The sequence below is a fragment of the Terrapene carolina genome, unplaced genomic scaffold (assembly GCF_002925995.2).
Source record: "Terrapene carolina triunguis isolate 2854851 unplaced genomic scaffold, T_m_triunguis-2.0 Scaffold23, whole genome shotgun sequence".
Classification (NCBI taxonomy): domain Eukaryota; kingdom Metazoa; phylum Chordata; order Testudines; family Emydidae; genus Terrapene; species Terrapene triunguis.
Genome location: NW_020664374.1, coordinates 9,346,956 through 9,366,264, shown reverse-complemented (window position 1 = coordinate 9,366,264; position 19,309 = coordinate 9,346,956). Strand labels below are relative to the sequence as shown.

Here is a 19,309-nt window from a genome sequence, read left to right as displayed (position 1 = left end):
GGCTCCAGGGGATGTATGTGCAGCTATCTGGGCAGCAGGGCCCCTGCAGCTGAGCTCTGGTGGGGTGGGGGCAGGGAGGCAGTTTGCGAGTATCTTTGCTAGGAGGGGCTCTGTGGCTGGGCTCTGGGGGCAGGAGGAGTGCAGGTGTCTGGCCCCCTGGCTGGACTCTGGGAGGAGGAAGAGAAACAGAAACTGGGTTGTCATAGGAGTTTCTTTAACTCTCTTCTAGGGGAATTTTTTGTGTGTGTCTGTATTGTTACAGACATACTTGCTGATAGGTATTTTGGAAAAAAAAAATTACCAAAATAATTGAAACTGGCGTCATCATGTAGTGTTATTTTGACAAATAACATTTGCAGAATTTTAAAATATTGTGTACAGAATTTTTATTTTTTTGGCGCAGAATTCCCCCGGGAGTTAAAAAAACAACCACACAGCATTCTCTGTCCCTGAAGAAATGTATACTGTAGAAGCAGAAAATTATTTGAAAGTGTCCTGTTCGTTCAGTATACAATGTTTTATAATGCAAATTACATTTGATTTACTGCATGGTACTGTGAAGTAACAGGAAACTTCAATGATTTCCACTACATGTATAAATATGAAAGCTGAGCTTTTGTGCTCAAAGTTTAGAAACATTATTTAAACATAGGACAGTTTTCTTTTCAAACATTTGTGGCTTATTTACCTCTTAAATGTCTAAACATTAAAGATACATTTTTGTAAAGAGGATATAGATTTCCTTCATGCCATCTCTTCATCCTGCTTGCTGAATCTATGAGGTCATAATTCTTGGTTTATGATTTCAAAACCTAGCACTGAGAAATATCATTTGAAAAAGAAAAGGTGTTTTCTTTCTCTTATACAGATTTGCTAAATTTCCAATTCAGAAACCTGTGAGGGTATATCTGAAAGAGAAATGGATACCTATTTAAGTAATATTGTCATTTCTATTTTAAATTAACACAATTTCTCTTTAAAATCATGCCTTTGTTCTTTTTTTCTGTTCTGCGTGAAATATGAAGCCTATAAAGAAGTTTTGAGATCCTAATTATTGCTGAGAAAATTGTTTCATAATTGTGATTTTTTTTTTAATCCAAACTCTGGTGTAGATGCTGGTGTATTGCTGGTCCACGGAGAACAATGTATATGTAGGCGTATTTGCAGCAGTTAGCTAATGTATTTCAACCTTTCCCTGAATGGTCTCTCCATTTCATTGAAGCCCCTTATTTACATGGGCAGGAGTAGATAAATAAGTGAATAACTGTGTGTGTGTGAGTGTGTGTTTGTGTTTGTGTTAAAATCAATCTCATGTGTCTTTTGTACATGTGGGAGAATGTGAATACCAGACCTACATTTCTCTCTTTTTGATAAACAACTGACAAGGAGTCCCCAGCCTGTCCCCAAATATCTTGTTCATGCAAGTAGCTCTTGTGTGAGTAGTACACATTGGACAATCGTTGCATGCATAAGGACTAATTGTATGACTAAGTGTGTGCAGGAGCTGGTCTAAGCTTTGAACAATCTCAATAGTGATGTCACACAAGGCTGAAACCTCAATTTAGAGCAAGAAGTGAGGCGCTGATAGTCCTGATATTTAATTTTTAAAGGTTCTTTATTAGAAAGAAAAAAGACTATTGTTTTACTCTTTGTATATCGTAGTGTCTTTTTTTTTTTTTGCTTATCTTTGACACAGAATTTGAAGTTGGTATCATGTGAAAGTAATCTTTCCAGATAACTATTTATTAGATAAACAGAGATTTAAAGTTTGTAATGTGGTATATTGATATACAAAATATATGTGCAATATATTCTCTGACTACTTTACTTTAATAACTGAAATGTTTAGTGTGGTTGTGTTTTTTTATTTTTATTTTTTTTATTTAAGGTAAATGTGGCTAAAAGTTATGTTGTGCAATTATCAAAGTACCAGAAAGGAAGTACTGGAGTAATTTATTTGAGGCAAAGGGAATAAGAACATCTAGGAGGTTGTCTAGTAATGGCTGTGGCGGGAGGGGGGGGAGGTAAACATGAGCTTCTGTGATAGAAACAATCTTTGTGGAGGTTTAACATTAGGATCAAGGGGTTCTGACCCCCTAACCATTCAGAAACAATAATTGATCGTTCTTTTTATTGATCCACTATGGAGGAAAAGTTGTGAGAGGATCATGAAAAGCTCAGAAATAATAAAATTTCATCATAAAAGAGTTAGATGTCACAGGTATTGTTTTTGTGTTCCAGATGTTGCACCTCAAATAAACTGTTCTCCCATTTCACTGCAAACAACTAGAACTCGGCTTTTGCTGTGGTAACAGTTAACATATTTGAACACAGTATCATCTAAATTATAGCCAGTTTTTTGTTTTGTTTTAAACTTTAACTCTCCACGGTATTTTGAAATAGTCTATTCTTTAACCTATTAATGAAAAGAGTAGTGAAATCTGTCACTAAGGGTACATTTACACAGGAAAAAAAAATGGGACAATGACTCTCAGAGCCTGTGTCAACTGACTCAGGCTCACGCTAAGGGGCTAAAAACAGTCTTGTAGGTGTTTGGGTTGGGCTGGAGCTTGGGCTACAAGACTCACCCTTCTCACCAGGTGTCAGACCCCAAATGTCTGCAATTTTATAGCGCCACAGCCCAAGCTCTGCGAACTTGAGTCAGCTGACACTAGCCAGCCATGAGTGCTTCATTGCAGTATATACATACCCTAAGAGTTCATTGGTCTGTTTTTTTATGTTACTGCAGTGCTGTTTGTGGGCTCCTGCTCTTTCTTAGCCTTCCATGCAGCCTCAGGTTTTTATTTGACATAACTCAAGGTTCTTAACGCAAATGATGCAACAGATTTTTCCATCACATCTGGATATCCACTAAAATCACAAAATGTTGAGAGCATAAAAAAAGAAAAATTCCCAGAATCCATGATTTCCAAAATGTACATGACAAAATTTCATAATAATCATAAAGCAAGCATTGTGTGAACCTAAAGGAGAGGCTAATGAAGCAGCAGAGGCAAGGGAAGGCCAATTTGCATTTTTTTTTCAAAAAGAAGAACAGATCTTAAAATAAGGATTATTTTCAGTAAACCATGTTTTTTCCACATGGAGATTTGGCATAATATCTTCTGACTTTTACCATCCAGCATCTGGAAGTCAGTTTCCATTTTTCTTAACATTGCTTCAGAATGTTTAGAATTTTCTTTCCATGGCCATACTGAATTTCAGTTTAAGGATGAGTTGACTCTTTTGTGTTTGTAGATCTAAAATTAACAGCAAACATATGAACTTTTCATAGTCACAGAAAAAGACCTGAGTTCAAGATTCTGTGTTCCCTGTGTTAAAGCTTATGTTATAAATTTACATGGGTTGTTGACTTTTAACAAAAACAAAACAAAAAAATGCGTGAAATCTTGAAGTACTCATGGTGGTGCCAGTTCTGCACTGTGTTTGGCTGGACAGACACTCACACCCACTTAGGCAAAAATACTGTTGAAATGGATGGGAAATTTTCTTCAATACAGACTGGAGACTTCAGAATTTGACGAACATTATTATTTATTCAATGGCAACTTAATTAATTCAGAGTTAAGATTGCTTGGTTGTATGTCATTCCCTCGTGGAACGTAGAGCAAAACTCAAACTTTTGAAAACCGCCAAATGCACAGTTAGGGTTCGCTATGAACTTAACTCCCCTCTTTCAGCAGTTCTCTAATACAGCTTTTAACATACTCTGCCAACCCCTATGGTTTGCTGAAATGTGCAACCCATTCACTCAGGATACCACCTAACACTAATAAAGAACAACAACAAAAAAAGGGTTGTGCACACCACCTTCCCTCTAAATAACATCATTATTAACACTGAAGCAATTATGTTTTGAAATGACAAAAGTGTTTAATAAAAATATTTCTGCCTCTGATGCTGAAAACACTTATGCACGTGCAAACATTTGTGCACATACTGTAAGTACATGAGTAATCCCACTGAGGTCAATAGGACAATGCTTGTGAATATATTTATGTGCTTGCTTAAGTGATCAGAGCCATAATTTATTTCTTTATGTCTGCCTGCCTGCCTGCCTACGACCTACCTACCTTCCTTCCTATAGCTGTTCTGTGAAATTTAAATAATATAAAACCCTAAAAGTAGTAGGGATGTAAAAGGTTAAACAGTTAACCAGTTAGCCGGTAAGCATTAGGCTTGCATCTGAAGAAGTGGTTTTTTACCCTCAAAAGCTTATGACCAAATAAATCTGTTAGTCTTTAAGGTGCCTTGTTGTTTTTGTGGATACAGACTAACACGGCTACCCCCTGATATTATTGTTAACCGGACCGTAACTGTTTACCCAGGCAGCTGCCCGGCCACACCGGGCTGGCCGGCTGCAGCAGCCCTAGCCGTGTCAGGCCAGCACGCCAAAGGGACTCCAGCCTTGCCCGGGCCAGCAGGACCCCAGTCCTAGCCGTGGCGGGTGGGCTGGAGCGATCCCAGCCACGGCGGGCAGGCAGGACCCAGGCCGCAGCGGGCCAGGCAGGCTGGAGTGGCCCCAGCCCCGGCTGCACCGGGCCGTCGGGACCCTGGGACTGTAGCCCCAGCGGGACCTCAGTCAGGGCTGGGCCGAGGGACCTGAGCCCCTGCTGCCCCGCACCAGCCCTCCTGAGAAACCTTGGTTAATGGTTAACCGGTTAAACCATATAATTTTAATCATTTAACCTGTTAATTTTTTCAGCCGATATTTACATCCCTAACAAGTAGTGCTATTTACCTTTATAGTGAACTATATTATGAATGCTGTTGTTTTTAATCTAAAATTGCAAAACAACAGATTTTTCAACTGTTATACGAAGCCTCAGCCTGTTTTAAGTCAATTACTTTAAATAATTCTACTCTGCTTTGCGGTCCCCCCCCCCCTTTTTAGTAGTTTTTGCTTAATGAAACCCAAAATCATGAATAGTAGTCTGTGCTGACTCCGATGAATGTTCAATGCAGTTCTTCAGATTGGTCAGGTTACATTAAGATTTGTGTGTCTCATTTGGTTTTTGTGTCAAATCCTGTTTTGTTTTGTGTTTTTCCTTTTTTCAAAGAGACCTTTGTTGGCACATGATTGTTACAAAAGAAGAGGTGAAAGAGTAATGGGAATTCCAGGCCCTATGGCCATGCTGTAATTTGTACAACAGTATTAAAGAGAGAGTGAAGGAACTGCTTAGGTTTAAACATGCTCATCGCTGTGATTGGAACATACCTAAAAAGGGTTGCCATTTTTTTTTAGTTGATTTTGTTCTTATTTTTTCACCGACATAATTTTCTGACAGCTTTTCACAGCTGATCCACTTTCAGTACACACATTTCACTTATTTGATGTTCTGAAAGCTTTTAACGTCTTATTAGTCATATTACATCTACTTAAAGGAGTTTCTCTTGTGTCTAATGTACATACTGAGACTTTGAATTTGTTAGCCATACTTTAAATAAGGTAAGGGAGTTACAAAGGCATGAATAGTCTGTCATTAAGTTATATACTGTAGCTGCAAATTGGAACCCCTGCTGTTTAAGTTATGTATTTTAGAGTCAATCATTGTTAATCTGTACTTTTTCTGTTTGTACATAAATGGGCTTCACTCTTTTCTAAATGTTTACAATTCACAAATTAGACACTTTATTTATTATAAAAGTAACGAAAACAGTACATGCAAAAAGACAGAAATTTTCACCTTAGAATAAAAAGCTGTACCAATAGCATTCTTTTCAAAATTCTTCTGTTCCTTTTTCTTGAATAGATCTCAGTTAGTTGTGATTTTTGCCTTAGCTGAAGCATGGCTATAAACAGGAATGCATAATGTAAATCATTATGCTGTATACATGGCATACAATTTCCTGTGGGTAGATTTTTTTATTATTATTTTATTATCAAATGTTTTATCATCATACTTCTGGATATAAACCTTTCCAATTATAAACCCTGGCTAACAGAGCAATTGAGCCAAATTTTCAAAATATCTGTATGCGTGGATTGCATTCATACATTCCTTTGCACACACACAAAAGAGACTTGCATGTATAAATGGTCAGTTGGTTGAGTGTGGACTGCTGTAATATGTTCTATATGGGGTTGCGTATGGAGGGTATCCATAAACTAAAGCAAGTGCAGAATGTGGCTGCCTACTTACTAAGTGGACTTTATGCGGAGAGCGTACAACAGTGTTCCACAGTATTCACTAGTTTCCAGTAAATTTCCAGGTGAAATTCAAGGTACCGGCATTGACTTACAAAGCCCTGACTGTATGTGGCCTGGTTATCTGGGAAATTACCTCACTTTCCATTCTGTACTGATATAATTGCAACTAAAGGAGGCATTGAAGACGGGGTTACTTCAGTTTGAAAGGGAGGAAACTCCTGATTCAAGGGTTTTCCCTACAGGGTCCTGGACTGTGGAACTTTTTTTCCTTCCCAGTCAGTCAGAGCCTGAATTTGTTGTTCTTCTAGGCACACTGCAGAGCCCCAACTCTTTTTGTGGACATTTGAGAAGGAGTTGGGTTCTGGTTATTTGGTGTGGGGTTTTTTGGATTTCTCTTGCTTTGCTAGTGTTATGGGATAATCCCACTAAGTAAACAGTATAGTATTTGTTTAATTGACCTAAAAAAATGAAGCTAGTGCCTTGGATATACGCTGGAGAAATCTAAAGAAATAAATTGGTAGCTTTTTGTGTACTTTCTTTCCTTCTATGTGCACATAATCACAGTAATTGCTTGCACAAATGTGGAAAGCAAATGATTATAGACCACAGATGTTTTGAGAATAGGCTTACTTTGGGAAATTCGGGGTATACTGGAAGTGCCCAGAACTTTGGAACTGCTTAACGCATTAGCAGTTATTCTCTTTCTTCATTGGTCTTTCAATAAGCTAGCATAGGGAGTGATGACCCTCTGTTCTGACTGCAAATGGTTCAGCTAATAGTTACTCAAGTTAGTACGGTGAGCTGACCCTACTAGGTGCCTATCAGTGAGAGCGCCTTTCAGGAGACTAGTGGATGTTAGCTGGAAAAGCTCAATTTGTGGGAACAATGTGTGAATGGCACCTTCCTCATAATTGTCAGCTTTCCCCAAAATGAGGCTGAGGGAAGATTCCTGATGGAACCTTGTTATGGCCTTATTCTTACTCATCCCATGCTCTAGGGCCACCTGCAATTCATTATTAGACAATATAATATGTATTAAAAAATCAGGTAGAACTATTAACACATCAGAACCATACAACCCACCCATCCCCTATACATCCCACTAACAGAGGGTCCTGTGGCACCTTTAAGACTAACAGAAGTATTGGGAGCATAAGCTTTCGTGGGTAAGAACCTCACTTCTTCAGATGCAAGTAATGGAAATCTCCAGAGGCAGGTATAAATCAGCATGGAGATAGCGAGGTTAGTTCAATCAGGGAGGGTGAGGTGCTCTGCTAGCAGTTGAGGTGTGAACACCAAGGGAGGAGAAACTGCTTCTGTAGTTGGATAGCCATTCACAGTCTTTGTTTAATCCTGATCTGATGGTGTCAAATTTGCAAATGAACTGGAGCTCAGCAGTTTCTCTTTGGAGTCTGGTCCTGAAGTTTTTTTGCTGTAAGATGGCTACCTTTACATCTGCTATTGTGTGGCCAGGGAGGTTGAACTGTTGTGACTGTCCAGTTTGGCCAATGTACATAGCAGAGGGGCATTGCTGGCACATGTACATTGGCCAAACTGGACAGTCACTACGCAAGAGGATAAATGGACACAAGTCAGATATCAGGAATGGCAATATACAAAAACCTGTAGGAGAACACTTCAAGTACAGGCAAAATATGCTTTCTTAAGAGAGTTCCTTGTAGTAATGTAATCTGGAGGTGACAAAAACATGGACAACTGTGGTGAGAACCACATCTAAAAGCAAAAGTTACAATGTCCTGGCTAAGAATAGATGCTAAAAAGCACTCACCGTTTTGCAGGCTGTATTTTATGTACAATAATTACAATCAATAATGTACACTGTAAGAAAGTAGCTACCGCTCAATGTGCTGCCATTTGAGAAGCCTAAGTTCAGGAATCACCTTGTGACTCCTGCTTAGTCCATGAAATCTTTAATTTAATTTATATATTATATTTCAGGTTTCTAAGTGCGCACCTTAAGTTCAGTGTAATGTACAGAAATTTTAAACAAAAAATAAAAATGATCACACATTCAACAGATTTGCAATGGGCACATTCAAAATTAAATTAAACCCTTTAATACAAGTGACCATAGACAAAACCTCCATGCCAGTAACCCCTCACCTACTTCCTCTCCACCTGGTTAAAAAAGATATGGTTTGCAGTCTGCCTGGAAAGTTAACTAGTTCAGGTAGTGGTGCACAAAAGAAACACAGGAATTGGAATGAATTATATTGTCCCTGACAGGGACCAGTATCAGATGCTTCAGAAGATAGTACAAGAAACCCTGAAGCTGGCAATGCAGGACGTTGTTTCCTAATGCTCAATAGTTAGAGTTTGGCTCATGCCCTGAAATATTAGGGTTTATGTCCCTTCCAGATTGTCCTTTTTCAAATCCTAGTTATTGTAACTCTGTCAAGAGCAGATTCCAAACCTGGGAACCCTTCAGAAAAAACGTCCTGCTTCCAGTCCCCTCTTTTTTAAAAGTCGGAGAAAGTCTAGCTTGACTGGCCCGACTGACTGCAGTTGTGTCAGTATCCCACATGGAGAGAAGTGATCTGAGGTAACCAAATCTCAAACCATTTAGGGCTTTATAGATTAAAACCAATACCTTGAATACCACCCAGAAGCTTCTAACTAGTGTGTGAAGATCACAGAGGACTGGTGTAATGTGCTCTCTGTGTGATGTACTACTTAATAAGCAAGTGGCTGCATCCTACACCAGCTTCTGCTTCTAAATAGTCTCAGCATGTAAACCCTAATTTTTACCTTCCAGACTGGAAGGTGACTTCTGGGATTGCAAAACTTACTTTCTGTGTTTGTTGCAGCAATGTGGAGGGGTGGAAAAATATCAACAGACTCCAGACTAATTGGGTGAATCTTTAATGCTCTTTTGCAGTTTGGGCAGCCATCAAAAATAGAGATGGAAAAAGAAAACTACATTTAGGACCACATTTAGGAATGTAGGACTTTTAAGGACATGGTATAAATGTTGTCCCCTGTAAAGGAATTGTATTTTTTATTTACAAAGCAGCTAAAGGAAAGAGATATTTATAAAGTTTCTTTCAATCCTAATACTTCGTCTACAGGATTTGTTCCCCTCCTCTCCTCCCTCCCACTAGCTGTGTTATACATGTGTAGAAGAAAAATGAAGTGTTGCATGGTTTGAAAGTAATTTAGTTCTTAAGTGTTCTAGACACTGCACTGCATGTTTGTTTATGGATGTGTTCGCCTTATGGAGATGAAAAAAGGCATTCAAATTTCATACAAAAATACTCTGGTCAAGGTTTTCTTTCACTTGATGCCTATGATTATAGTCGAAAAGGAGCATTGTAATTGGTTCTTATTCTTTGGGGTACCGCTATTTTAGAAAAAAAATTCCTTGCATTTGTCTTGATAATGTATCAAGTAGTTGCTAAGGGACTTGATGAAATCTGATGCAAAATAATAAATTATGTTCTGCAACCTTCTTTCCTTCTACGTGCTATGGGTGCATAAACATAGAGATTGGTACACCTACAAATTCAAAAAGCATTATATTCAGATTAGCAGGTCACTGGAGATGTGTTACTAATTGTTTTAGAGAACTCATTATGGGTATTATCACATATTAATTATGCATGGTAAGTAGGAAAAAAGAGGGGGAAATACTTCTTTTCTGATAAACTGCTCGTTGAGTTATCTTTTTTCTTTTCAAGACCTTGAGCATTTTTTTGGAGATGCCAAACAGAGTAATCATTGAATAATTAGATTTTAATTAACAAGAATTTTCTCTAAAATGTTTTTAATGTCTTCTGGGTTACAGCAAGCAATGAATAAATCCTCTTTCAAAAAGATCTAGTACACTGATCCTCTGTATAGCTGAATTACCTTTGCAATCATGCCAGTGCCTGTCATAAAAATTCTTCTTCAGAGTTTTAGAACAAAGAATGAAGTCTAAAACAAGCAATTGAATTGTTAAGGGTATTTTTGTTGCTTCTTTGTAATTTATTAATTTAGAAAGTCCTGCAGAAATCTTTGGAAGGCCCAGTGTGTGTCACTTTATCCCTGTATGCCCTCTTTATATTTTAAAAAAAATATTGTTGCTGTTCATGAAATGTGAAACTGCAGATAATTTTCAGATATGCTGCCGCCCCCTCCCCCCCCCCCCCCCCGAGTTTATTCAGTTGTGTGGGTGAGGATGCATTTTTAATATTCTTGGTGGGATTTTTACCATCATTTCAGAAAAGCTATGTACAGGGTGATCAGTTAGCACTGACAGATTATTTATTGGCTAAACAGGGCAAAGGATTTTATGCAGTGGTAGTACACTGATCGCTATATCATGAAATGAGTGCACTTATAAGATGATTACAAAATGTACTCCATAAAGAAGTGTGTTTGGAAACAAAATATTTTTATTGTGATAGATTAGTATTATAAATATAAAAGACCTTGTAGTAGCACAGAGAAGAGCTGGAAAAGGGACAGGTTTATCTGTTAAAGCGTGCTTAACACTTCCATTCCAGAATTTCTTTATCTTACAATAATAGTGAGTATTTATTCAAACATGAGACAGATGGTTCAAACTAAGCCTGGGCAAGGCTGAAGTGTTACTGATTTGAAGAAGGAAATACTTCTTATATTAGTGTAATATCACTATATTAGAATAGTGATGCTGTCCTTCCCTTCCATCAAAGATACCCTTCCCTTCCTATCAATCAAAATAATGCAAAATATAGGAATTGCCATACTGGATCATCTAGTCTAGTACCTTGACATTGACAGTGGCTAGCACCATATATGTGAGAGGCAGGTGTAAGAACCCCACAGCAGGCAGATGTGGAGTAATCTACTCTTTCCATCACATCTCATCCTGCTCTCTGATAGTTCGAGATTGGCTTAATCCCTGAAGCGTGAGGCTTAATATATTTTCCACAAAATTTGTTATGAATTATAACTCTGGGTATTCTTATCTATATACATATCCAGTCCCTTTTTGAATCTTAAGTTCATGGCATCAATGACTTCCTGTGCCAATGAATCCATAGCTTTAATTACACATTTTGTGTGTAAGTTTATCATGTCCCTTCTTATTCATTTTCGTAAGATAAATAATCCCAGTCTTTTCAATCTCAGTTCATATGACTTTTTTCCAGGCTCTTGATCATTCTCATTGCTATTCTCTGAACCCTCTCTCGCTCTGCAATATCCTATATGATTTGGGATGACACGGTACTCAGAGGAGGCTGCACCATTCATGTATATAAAGGTGTCATAATATTCTCCATATTATTTACCATCCCATTGCTTGTGCAACCTGACATCTTGTTTACTTTTTTGACTGAACATGTACATTGAGCAGAGGTCTTCATTGAGCTGTCTACAATGATGTCTGGGACCTTTTCATGAGTTGATACAGTTTGTATAGACCCCTGGAAGATATATGTGTAGTTTAATTATTTCTCTCCAATGTGCATTACTTTGCATTTGTCAACCATTGGATTTAATTTGTCATTGTGTTGCCCATTCGCCTAGCTTGTTTAGGTCCCTCTGAAATTTCTCACAGTTCCCTCTGGTCCTGACTAACCTACCTAACTTTTAGTCATAAGCAAATTTTACTAACAGGGCTACCACTCTGAAACCCGTTACTATTTTGTCAGACACTGTTTGTTTGGGACAGAGAGAGCCTGGAACGGGTGGAACTATAATGTGACCTGGCTGGAGGGCCAAGTCACCACTGTACAAGACCACCAAGGTTACGAGGAAAGCGGGGCAGAGTCACGGTTTCTTCTTTGAGTGCTTGCTCATGTCGATTCCATTCTAGGTGTGCGCACGCCCACGTGCGAGGCCATCAGAGCTTATATCAGGCGCTGCCGGCCCACGCTCTCTCTGTTCCTTCTTAGCACCCATGGTGGTCAGTCAAGAGCTAGCAGTTTTCCTCCATTGGACTTCATGCCTTCGGGCCTTTCTTTAATTGTAGTTAGTGTTAAGTAGTTGTTAAGTAGCGTAGTTAGCTGATAGCTTAGGTCCCAGCTGGGACTTCGCCCCAAGCGGGGCATGCCCCGAGCTTCCGGGTTAAAGCCCTGCTCGATCTGTGGCAGACCTATGCCTGTGAGTGATCTTTATGACAGCTGCCTTAAGTGCTTGGGGGAATCACACATCAAGGAGCGTTGCCGGATCTGTAAGAACTTTTGGGCTCGCACCCAGAAGGAGAGGGACATTCGCCTCAGAGCTCTCCTGATGGAATCCGCTCTCCACCCAGCTTCTGAGCTCTCTACGCAGGCCGCACAAAGTACTTCAGCCGCCATGCGCAGTGCGCCACTGGCGCCCGGCTCCTTTCGGCACCGTTTGTTGTCACCGGTGCCAAAGAAGAAGGCAAAGAAGCGCTCACCGGCGCCGAGCAAGAAGGCCTAAGGGTCATCCAGTAGAGGGAACGGGTCTATCCGCCAACCTTCTCTGGAGCAGCACGAGCGTGCCTCCGCGCCTGTGGCTCTTAGCCCACTTAAAGGTCCGTCACTGAGTCTGGTGAGCAGTATGTGACCCACCATCCTGCCTGCACCGTCGTCATCCCAATCCCAGGCACAGAGAGCGCACAGATCTTCACCTGCTTCTGTGACATCTCCGTGGCCGCAGGACCAAGCTAAGGCTCACTGAGAGAGCAAGCCAGCCGTTAAGACCCCTCTGGGGGTGTGGGAGCACTGATCGCCGGCCAAGCAATCCCATGGCAGGTCGCAACCATGCCGCCGGTAACCCAAACTCTCCCTCCGGACATCAAGACGTTATTCCCCAATGCGGGGTCAACGCTCCCTGTATTAGGATTGTCACCATTCGCCCTATCACCAATCTGCATCTAGACGTTAGTCCCGGTCACCGTGGGACCGCTCCCCCTCAGGTTACCGGTCTCTGCAACACCGTTCTCCCCGACGCTGATCTCCCCAGTACTGGGACTGCTCTCCCTGGTATAGCCACCAGTTGCTTACGACTGGTCAGTGCTCACTGGTAGCCATGACCAGCAAGCAGACCCAGGTGTCGACGGCTCCTCCCTGGTCACCGGAGAGTGGTTCCTCTGGTGTGGAGGTCCAGTTCAGCCCATCGCCCCGGTCCCCACAACGGAATTGGGCACTGGAAACTGCTCTGCCGTACACAGCACCGCAGTGGCAGCAAGGCCAGTGGCTAACACGGTAGCCATATTGGGGAGCATGGGGCATTCCGGTGATGACAATGCCCCCTTTGCAGCCCGCATCAGTGGCCGTGTCGGAGCGGAAATCGACGGCCCCACCAGGCCCGGTACCGGGAGGTCATTCAGAGGTTGGGATGGAGGACCCAGTGCCCACCCCCAAACCTCCCTCTCCAATGGCTGCCGAGCCCCCAGCGCCTCCACTTGCAGCCTCTTCCCCAGACGAGGCGGTCGCAGAGCCTTCCAGGGTCAGCCCCCCCGGATGACTTTAAAGAACACCAAGCCCTTCTCAGGCGGGTGGCTGAGAACTTGGGGCTGGAAGTGCAGGAGATGGCCGAGTAGGAGGACACCCTGTTCAATGTCCTCTCGGCCTCCACGCCCACCCGGGTCACCCTGCCCGTGCACGATGGAGTCCTTAAGATCTCCAAGTCACTGTGGCAGACTCCATCTTCCATCCACCCACCTTGAAACGGGCTGAGAAAAAATACTTTGTTCCAGCCAAGGGTTTCGAGTACCGTTATACTCACTCATCCCTGGGCTCACTGGTTGTGTCTGCAGCCAATGAAAAGGACAAGCAGGTCCCCACCGCTTCTACTCCCAACAGTAAAGAAACCAAAAAACTCAATGTATTTGGCAGGAAAATGTATTCAACAGCAAGCCTACAATTCCGGGTGGCGAACCATCAGGCCTTGCTGGGCAAATACAATTTTAACCTCTGGGAGAGCCTCCAGAAGTTCCAGGATTCCCTTCCTCAGGGTCAGGCTCAGGAGTTTGGTACCCTGGTAGAGGAAGGGACCGCAGCAGCCAGATGCTCCCTGCAAATGGCATGGGACTCGGTGGCGAGGGTGTTCGCATCAGTTGTGGTTATGTGACGCAGCTCCTGGCTCCAAACGGTGGGCCTTTCCCAGGAGATGCAGGCCTCTATTCAGGACCTCCCCTTTGATGAAGTTGGGCTCTTCTCCAATCAAACGGATGCCAGGCTACATGGGTTGAAAGACACTAAGGCTACCCTTCGCTCGTGGGGCATGCATACCCCACAGTCTGCCAGAAAACCATTCTGGCCTCCACCACCATCGAGGCCTTGGCAGCCCAGCAGGGATCTGCAAGGAGAAGTTACACTGGGTTTAACCATCGCTGCCCTTCCTCCCCTCATTTGCCAGCCCAGCCCAGCCCCACTAAGCACCCAGGGGGCCAAAAGCAATCGCTTTGAGGGTGCGCTCATGAGTGATGCCCCAGTCAGTCAGCTGGATTCTGCCCGTCCTTTCCTCAACCACCTTTCCCCCTACCGCTCGGCCTGGTCGCAGGTTACCTCAGACCACTGGGTCCTGGACATAGTAGCTCAGGGCTACACCCTGCAGTTTGTGGATACTCCTCCTTCCCGCCCCCCAGCTTCCCCATCCCCCTTCAGGGACTCCTCTCACAAGCAACTCCTGTTTTAGGAGATCGACAAGTTCCTGCAATTGGGGGCTGTGGAGGTGGTTCCTCGGGACATGGAAGGAAGAGGATTCTATTCCCGATACTTCCTAATCCTGAAGGCCAAGACGGACCTCAGACCCATCCTGGACCTGTGTGGCCTCTCTTCATCTCGTGCCTGCTGGGTCAGTGCATAGTGTGATGCGAACGTATGGATGGATGACCAGGTGGCGGCCCGACAGATCTCTTGGATTGACACCTGTGTCAGGAGGGTTACCGAAGATGCCTGCACTTTAGTGGGATGAGCTGTCACAATCGCTGGCGGGGGTACTTTCTCCAGCTTGCAGCAATAATGGATGCACGCCGTGATCCAAGATGAAATTCTCTGGGCTGACACCGGGCAGCCCTTCATCCTGTCCACAACAGCAAGAAACAACTGTGATGACTTATGGAACAGCTGTGTTCTATCGATGTAGAAGGCCAGCGCTTGTCTGACATCAAGAGTATGCAACCTTCGCTCCTCATCTGATGCGGGAGGCTTCGGACAGAGGACCAGTAAGTAGATGTTCTGACCATGTGGAACTGGGAAACAACCTTGGGCAGAAAAGCCAGAAGCGGGCCAGCTGGACCTTGTCCTTGTAGAAGACTATATAGGGCGGCTCCAACGTGAGTGCCCTGATCTTGGACACCCGCCGCACCAATGTTATGGTGACCAAGAAGGACACCTTCCAGGAAAGGAGCAGGAAGCTAGGGCCTCAAAAGGAGGGCCCGTGAGCTTTGAGAGCACCAGATTCAGGTCCCATGGGGGAACCAGATCCCTGACATTGATATGAAGAGCTAAGTCCTGCCGCATCCAGCAATCTTGGGTGCTGAGCTCATCCAGGTGGGCTCCCCAGCCCAGATCTGACACATCCGAGACCAGGGTGAGCGACGGTGAAGGGGACACAAGGGAACTCCTCGCAGCACTGATTTGGGGTGTAGCCACCAGTTCAAGGATGAGAGGACACGGTCCGGTACCGTGACCACTTGGTCTAGGGGGTGCCTGCTGGGAATGTAGACTGTTACTAGCCATGTTTGTAGGAGTCGCAGATGAAGCCGGGCGTGCCTGACCACATATGTGCATGCTTCCATGTGGCCCATCAGCTGCAGGCAAGTCTATGGTGATCGGATGTCTCCTCATGTGGACAATAAGATCCAGCCAGCACTATGGGTAATGCTAAGGCAAAAATCTCGGACGGCCGTGCATGTGGGCAGGCACACACCTAGAACTGAATGGACATGAGCAACACATCTCAAAGAACAACAGTTACGAAAGGTCAAAAGTTAAGTAACTGTTTTTTCCCTCCACAAGTGGGGTGCTCTGGGGCAGTGAGACTACGACATGCTTAGTGGTCTATAATTCCCTGGATCACACCAGAGCCTTTTTTAAAATATAGTTACAACATTTGTCACCCTTCAGTTTTCTGAAACAGTAGCAGTGTTTAATGAGATTACATATTTTTGTTAGCAGCTCAGCCACTTCATACTTAAGCTGTTTCAAAATTTCAAGATCCTGCTGTCTCACTAAGACTAAGCAATTGGGTACCATCAGTGTGACAAAAAATTCTACATTTACTTCCTGGGAAATTGATCCCTGTTTCTCATTGAAGGATCTGGTCACAGTGATCATGCTCTCGTCACCTCCGGAGTACATTACTGCCGTCCACTGTTTCTGTGACTGAAGGAGGAAGCAGAAGAGGCTACAGCCTGTTGCCCTGTTCTTCAAAGCTATTAGAGCAGTGGTGGGCAACCCGCATCTTGAAAATTCACCCATAATTGGTCAAGTTATAAACCTCTGAAAATCATCGTTTCTACTTGTTCAGTAGAGCTTGTTAGAGAGTTGTTGCTAAAATCCCTGCATGGTCCATCTGCACTGAGCATGCTCCTGCCCCCCTATATGTCCTCCACGCTGGGAATCTTAAAATGGGTGTACAATGTAGTATCAATATCAGCTGCTGTCACTTTGGCCTAGAGTAAAATATGCTGGGAGCCAGGAATGAGACCATGAGTTTTAGCCCCAGATTTCCCACTGATTATTGTTCATCCATTGTATTTCGCAGCCCTTTTTACTGACCACGGCCTCTGAATTCTGCTTTGGAGGCAAGAAAGTATACTTCCCTATATTTTCCAGGTGAGAGAACAGAGATTGCATTTCTGACAGAGTTGAGAATAGAACCAGTCATCTCTGTAGTAGCCCAGGGCCAGCTTCTCTGTTGTACCTCTCACAAGGTTTCAGAGTAGGTCTAGAGCAGTATTTCTCAACTACTGGTCCATGGATAGACACAGTTCCTGACACAGTTTAGGAAGGCAGCAAGCCGATGCCTGGTATCAAAAGGTTGAGAATCACTGGTTTAAAGGACAAGCAAAGGTGGTTTTAAACAAGATAATCCCAGTCAGTAGCTCAGCAGTATGACTGTGGGCGCGGGGAGAAGAACATAGAAAAGATTCTTGAAAGAAGTGGAGTTTAAAGAGGCTTTTGAAGGAGGATAAAGAGTGTATGTACTTGTTGAAGTGAAGATTGTTCCAGGCATGATACAGGCACAAGGCTGAAAGGGGAAGAAAGACATCAAGAGAGCAATTAAATGAGAGAATAAGTAAGATGTTCAGAAATTCTGTGTACAATGATTTTGGGCTTTGAAGGTGAAAACGAGAAATGTGAGTTTGTGGCTATATTAGGCATTTATAGTAGTTTCATTATAAATTATCAGGAATAAATGTTCACTCTCCCATTTCTTGTGACCACTTTCCCAAACTTTTTTTTCTTTTTTTTTTAATATAAGGACACGTGGAAAAGTCAGGAAATAATAGGTGAGTTAAAAAGTATATAATATAAACTCGTTGTGCTTTGACAGTCCTAGGGTGATACATGATATCTAAAAAAATTGTGACAAGGCTAAAATTACAGCAGACTCTCTTCAAACATTAAAGATGTTACATGTCTAAATTTAAAATCTCCTGAAGATATGGAAAGAAGCGCTATCTGAGAATGTGTACTACAACATTGTTATCGGGCCCTCAGGGTGCAACCTGGACTGTGTGAGAGATGAGCCCTCTGTCCCACCAACCTGGGGTACATAAGAACAGCAATACTGGACCAGACCAAAGCTCCATCTAGCCCAGTATCCTGTCTTCTGACAGTGGCTAATGCCAGGTGCTTCAGAGGGAATGAACAGAACAGGTAATCATCAAGTGGTCCATCCCTTGTCGCCCATTCCCAGCTTCTGGCAATCAGAAGCTGCCCATCCCTGCCCATCCTGGCTAATACCCATTGATAGACCTATCCTCCATGGACTTACCTAGTTCTTTTTGGAACCCTGTTATAGTCTTGGGCATCACAACATTCTCTGGCAGTGAGTTCCATGGGTTGACTGTGCGTTGTGTGAAGAAATACTTCCTTTTGTTTGTTTTAAATCTGCTGCCTATTAATTTCATTTGGTGATCCCTAGGTCTTGTGTTATGCGAAGGAGTAAATACCACTTCCCTATTTGTTTTCTCCACACCAGTCATGATTTTATAGATCTCTATCATATCCCCCTTGGTCATCTCTTTTCCAAGCTGAAAAGTCCCAGTCTTATTAATTTCTCCTCATATGGAAGCTCTTCCATACCCCTAATCTTTTATTTTTTGCCCTTTTCTGAACCTTTTCCAATTCCAATATGTGTTTTTTGAGATGGGCCAACCAGATCTTCACACAGTATTCAAGATGTGGGCGTACCATGGATTTATATAGAGGCAGTATGATATTTTCTGTCGTATTATCTATCCCTTTCTTAATGATTCTGAACATTCTGTTAGCCTTTTTGACTGCTGCTGCACATTGAGTGGATGTTTTCAGAGAACTATCCACAATGACTCCAAGATCTCTTTCTTGAATGATAACAGCTAATTTAGATCCCATCTTTTTATATGTATAATTGGGATTATGCTTTCCAATGTGCATTACTTTGCATTTATGAACACTGAATTTCATTTGCCATTCTGTTGCCCAGTCACCCACTTTTCTGAGGTCCTTTTGTAACTCTTCGCAGTCTGTTTTGGACTTACTATCTTGAATAGTTTTGTATCATCTGCAAATTTTGCCACCTCACTGTTTACCCCTTTTTCCAGATCATTTATGAATACGTTGAACAGTACTAGTCTCAGTACCTCTGGGGGACACCACTATTTGCCTCTCTCCATTCTGAAAACTGACCATTTATTCCTACCTTTTGTTTCCTATCTTTCAACCAGTTACTGATCCATGAGAGGACCTTCCCTCTTATCCCATGACAGCATACTTTGCTTAAGAGTCTTTGGTGAAGGACCTTTTGAAAGGCTTTCTGAAAATCTAAGTACACTATATGCACTGGATCCCCCTTGTCCACATGCTGCTTGACCCCCTCAAAGAATTCTAGTGGATTGGTAAGGCATGGTTTCCCTTTACAAAAAACATGTTAACTCTTCCCCAACAAATCATGTTCATCTATGTGTCTGATAATTCTGTTCTTTACTATAGTTTCAACCAATTTGCCCGGTACTGAAGTTAG

The 19,309-nt window shown here is 42.6% G+C and overlaps 1 protein-coding gene across 1 annotated transcript in view; it reads left to right on the top strand.

The window, feature by feature from the left end:
• Nucleotides 1-19,309, top strand: part of LOC112103932 (pseudouridine-5'-phosphatase) — a 146,728-nt gene that overhangs the window by 78,680 nt on the left and 48,739 nt on the right. The window lies entirely within an intron of this gene.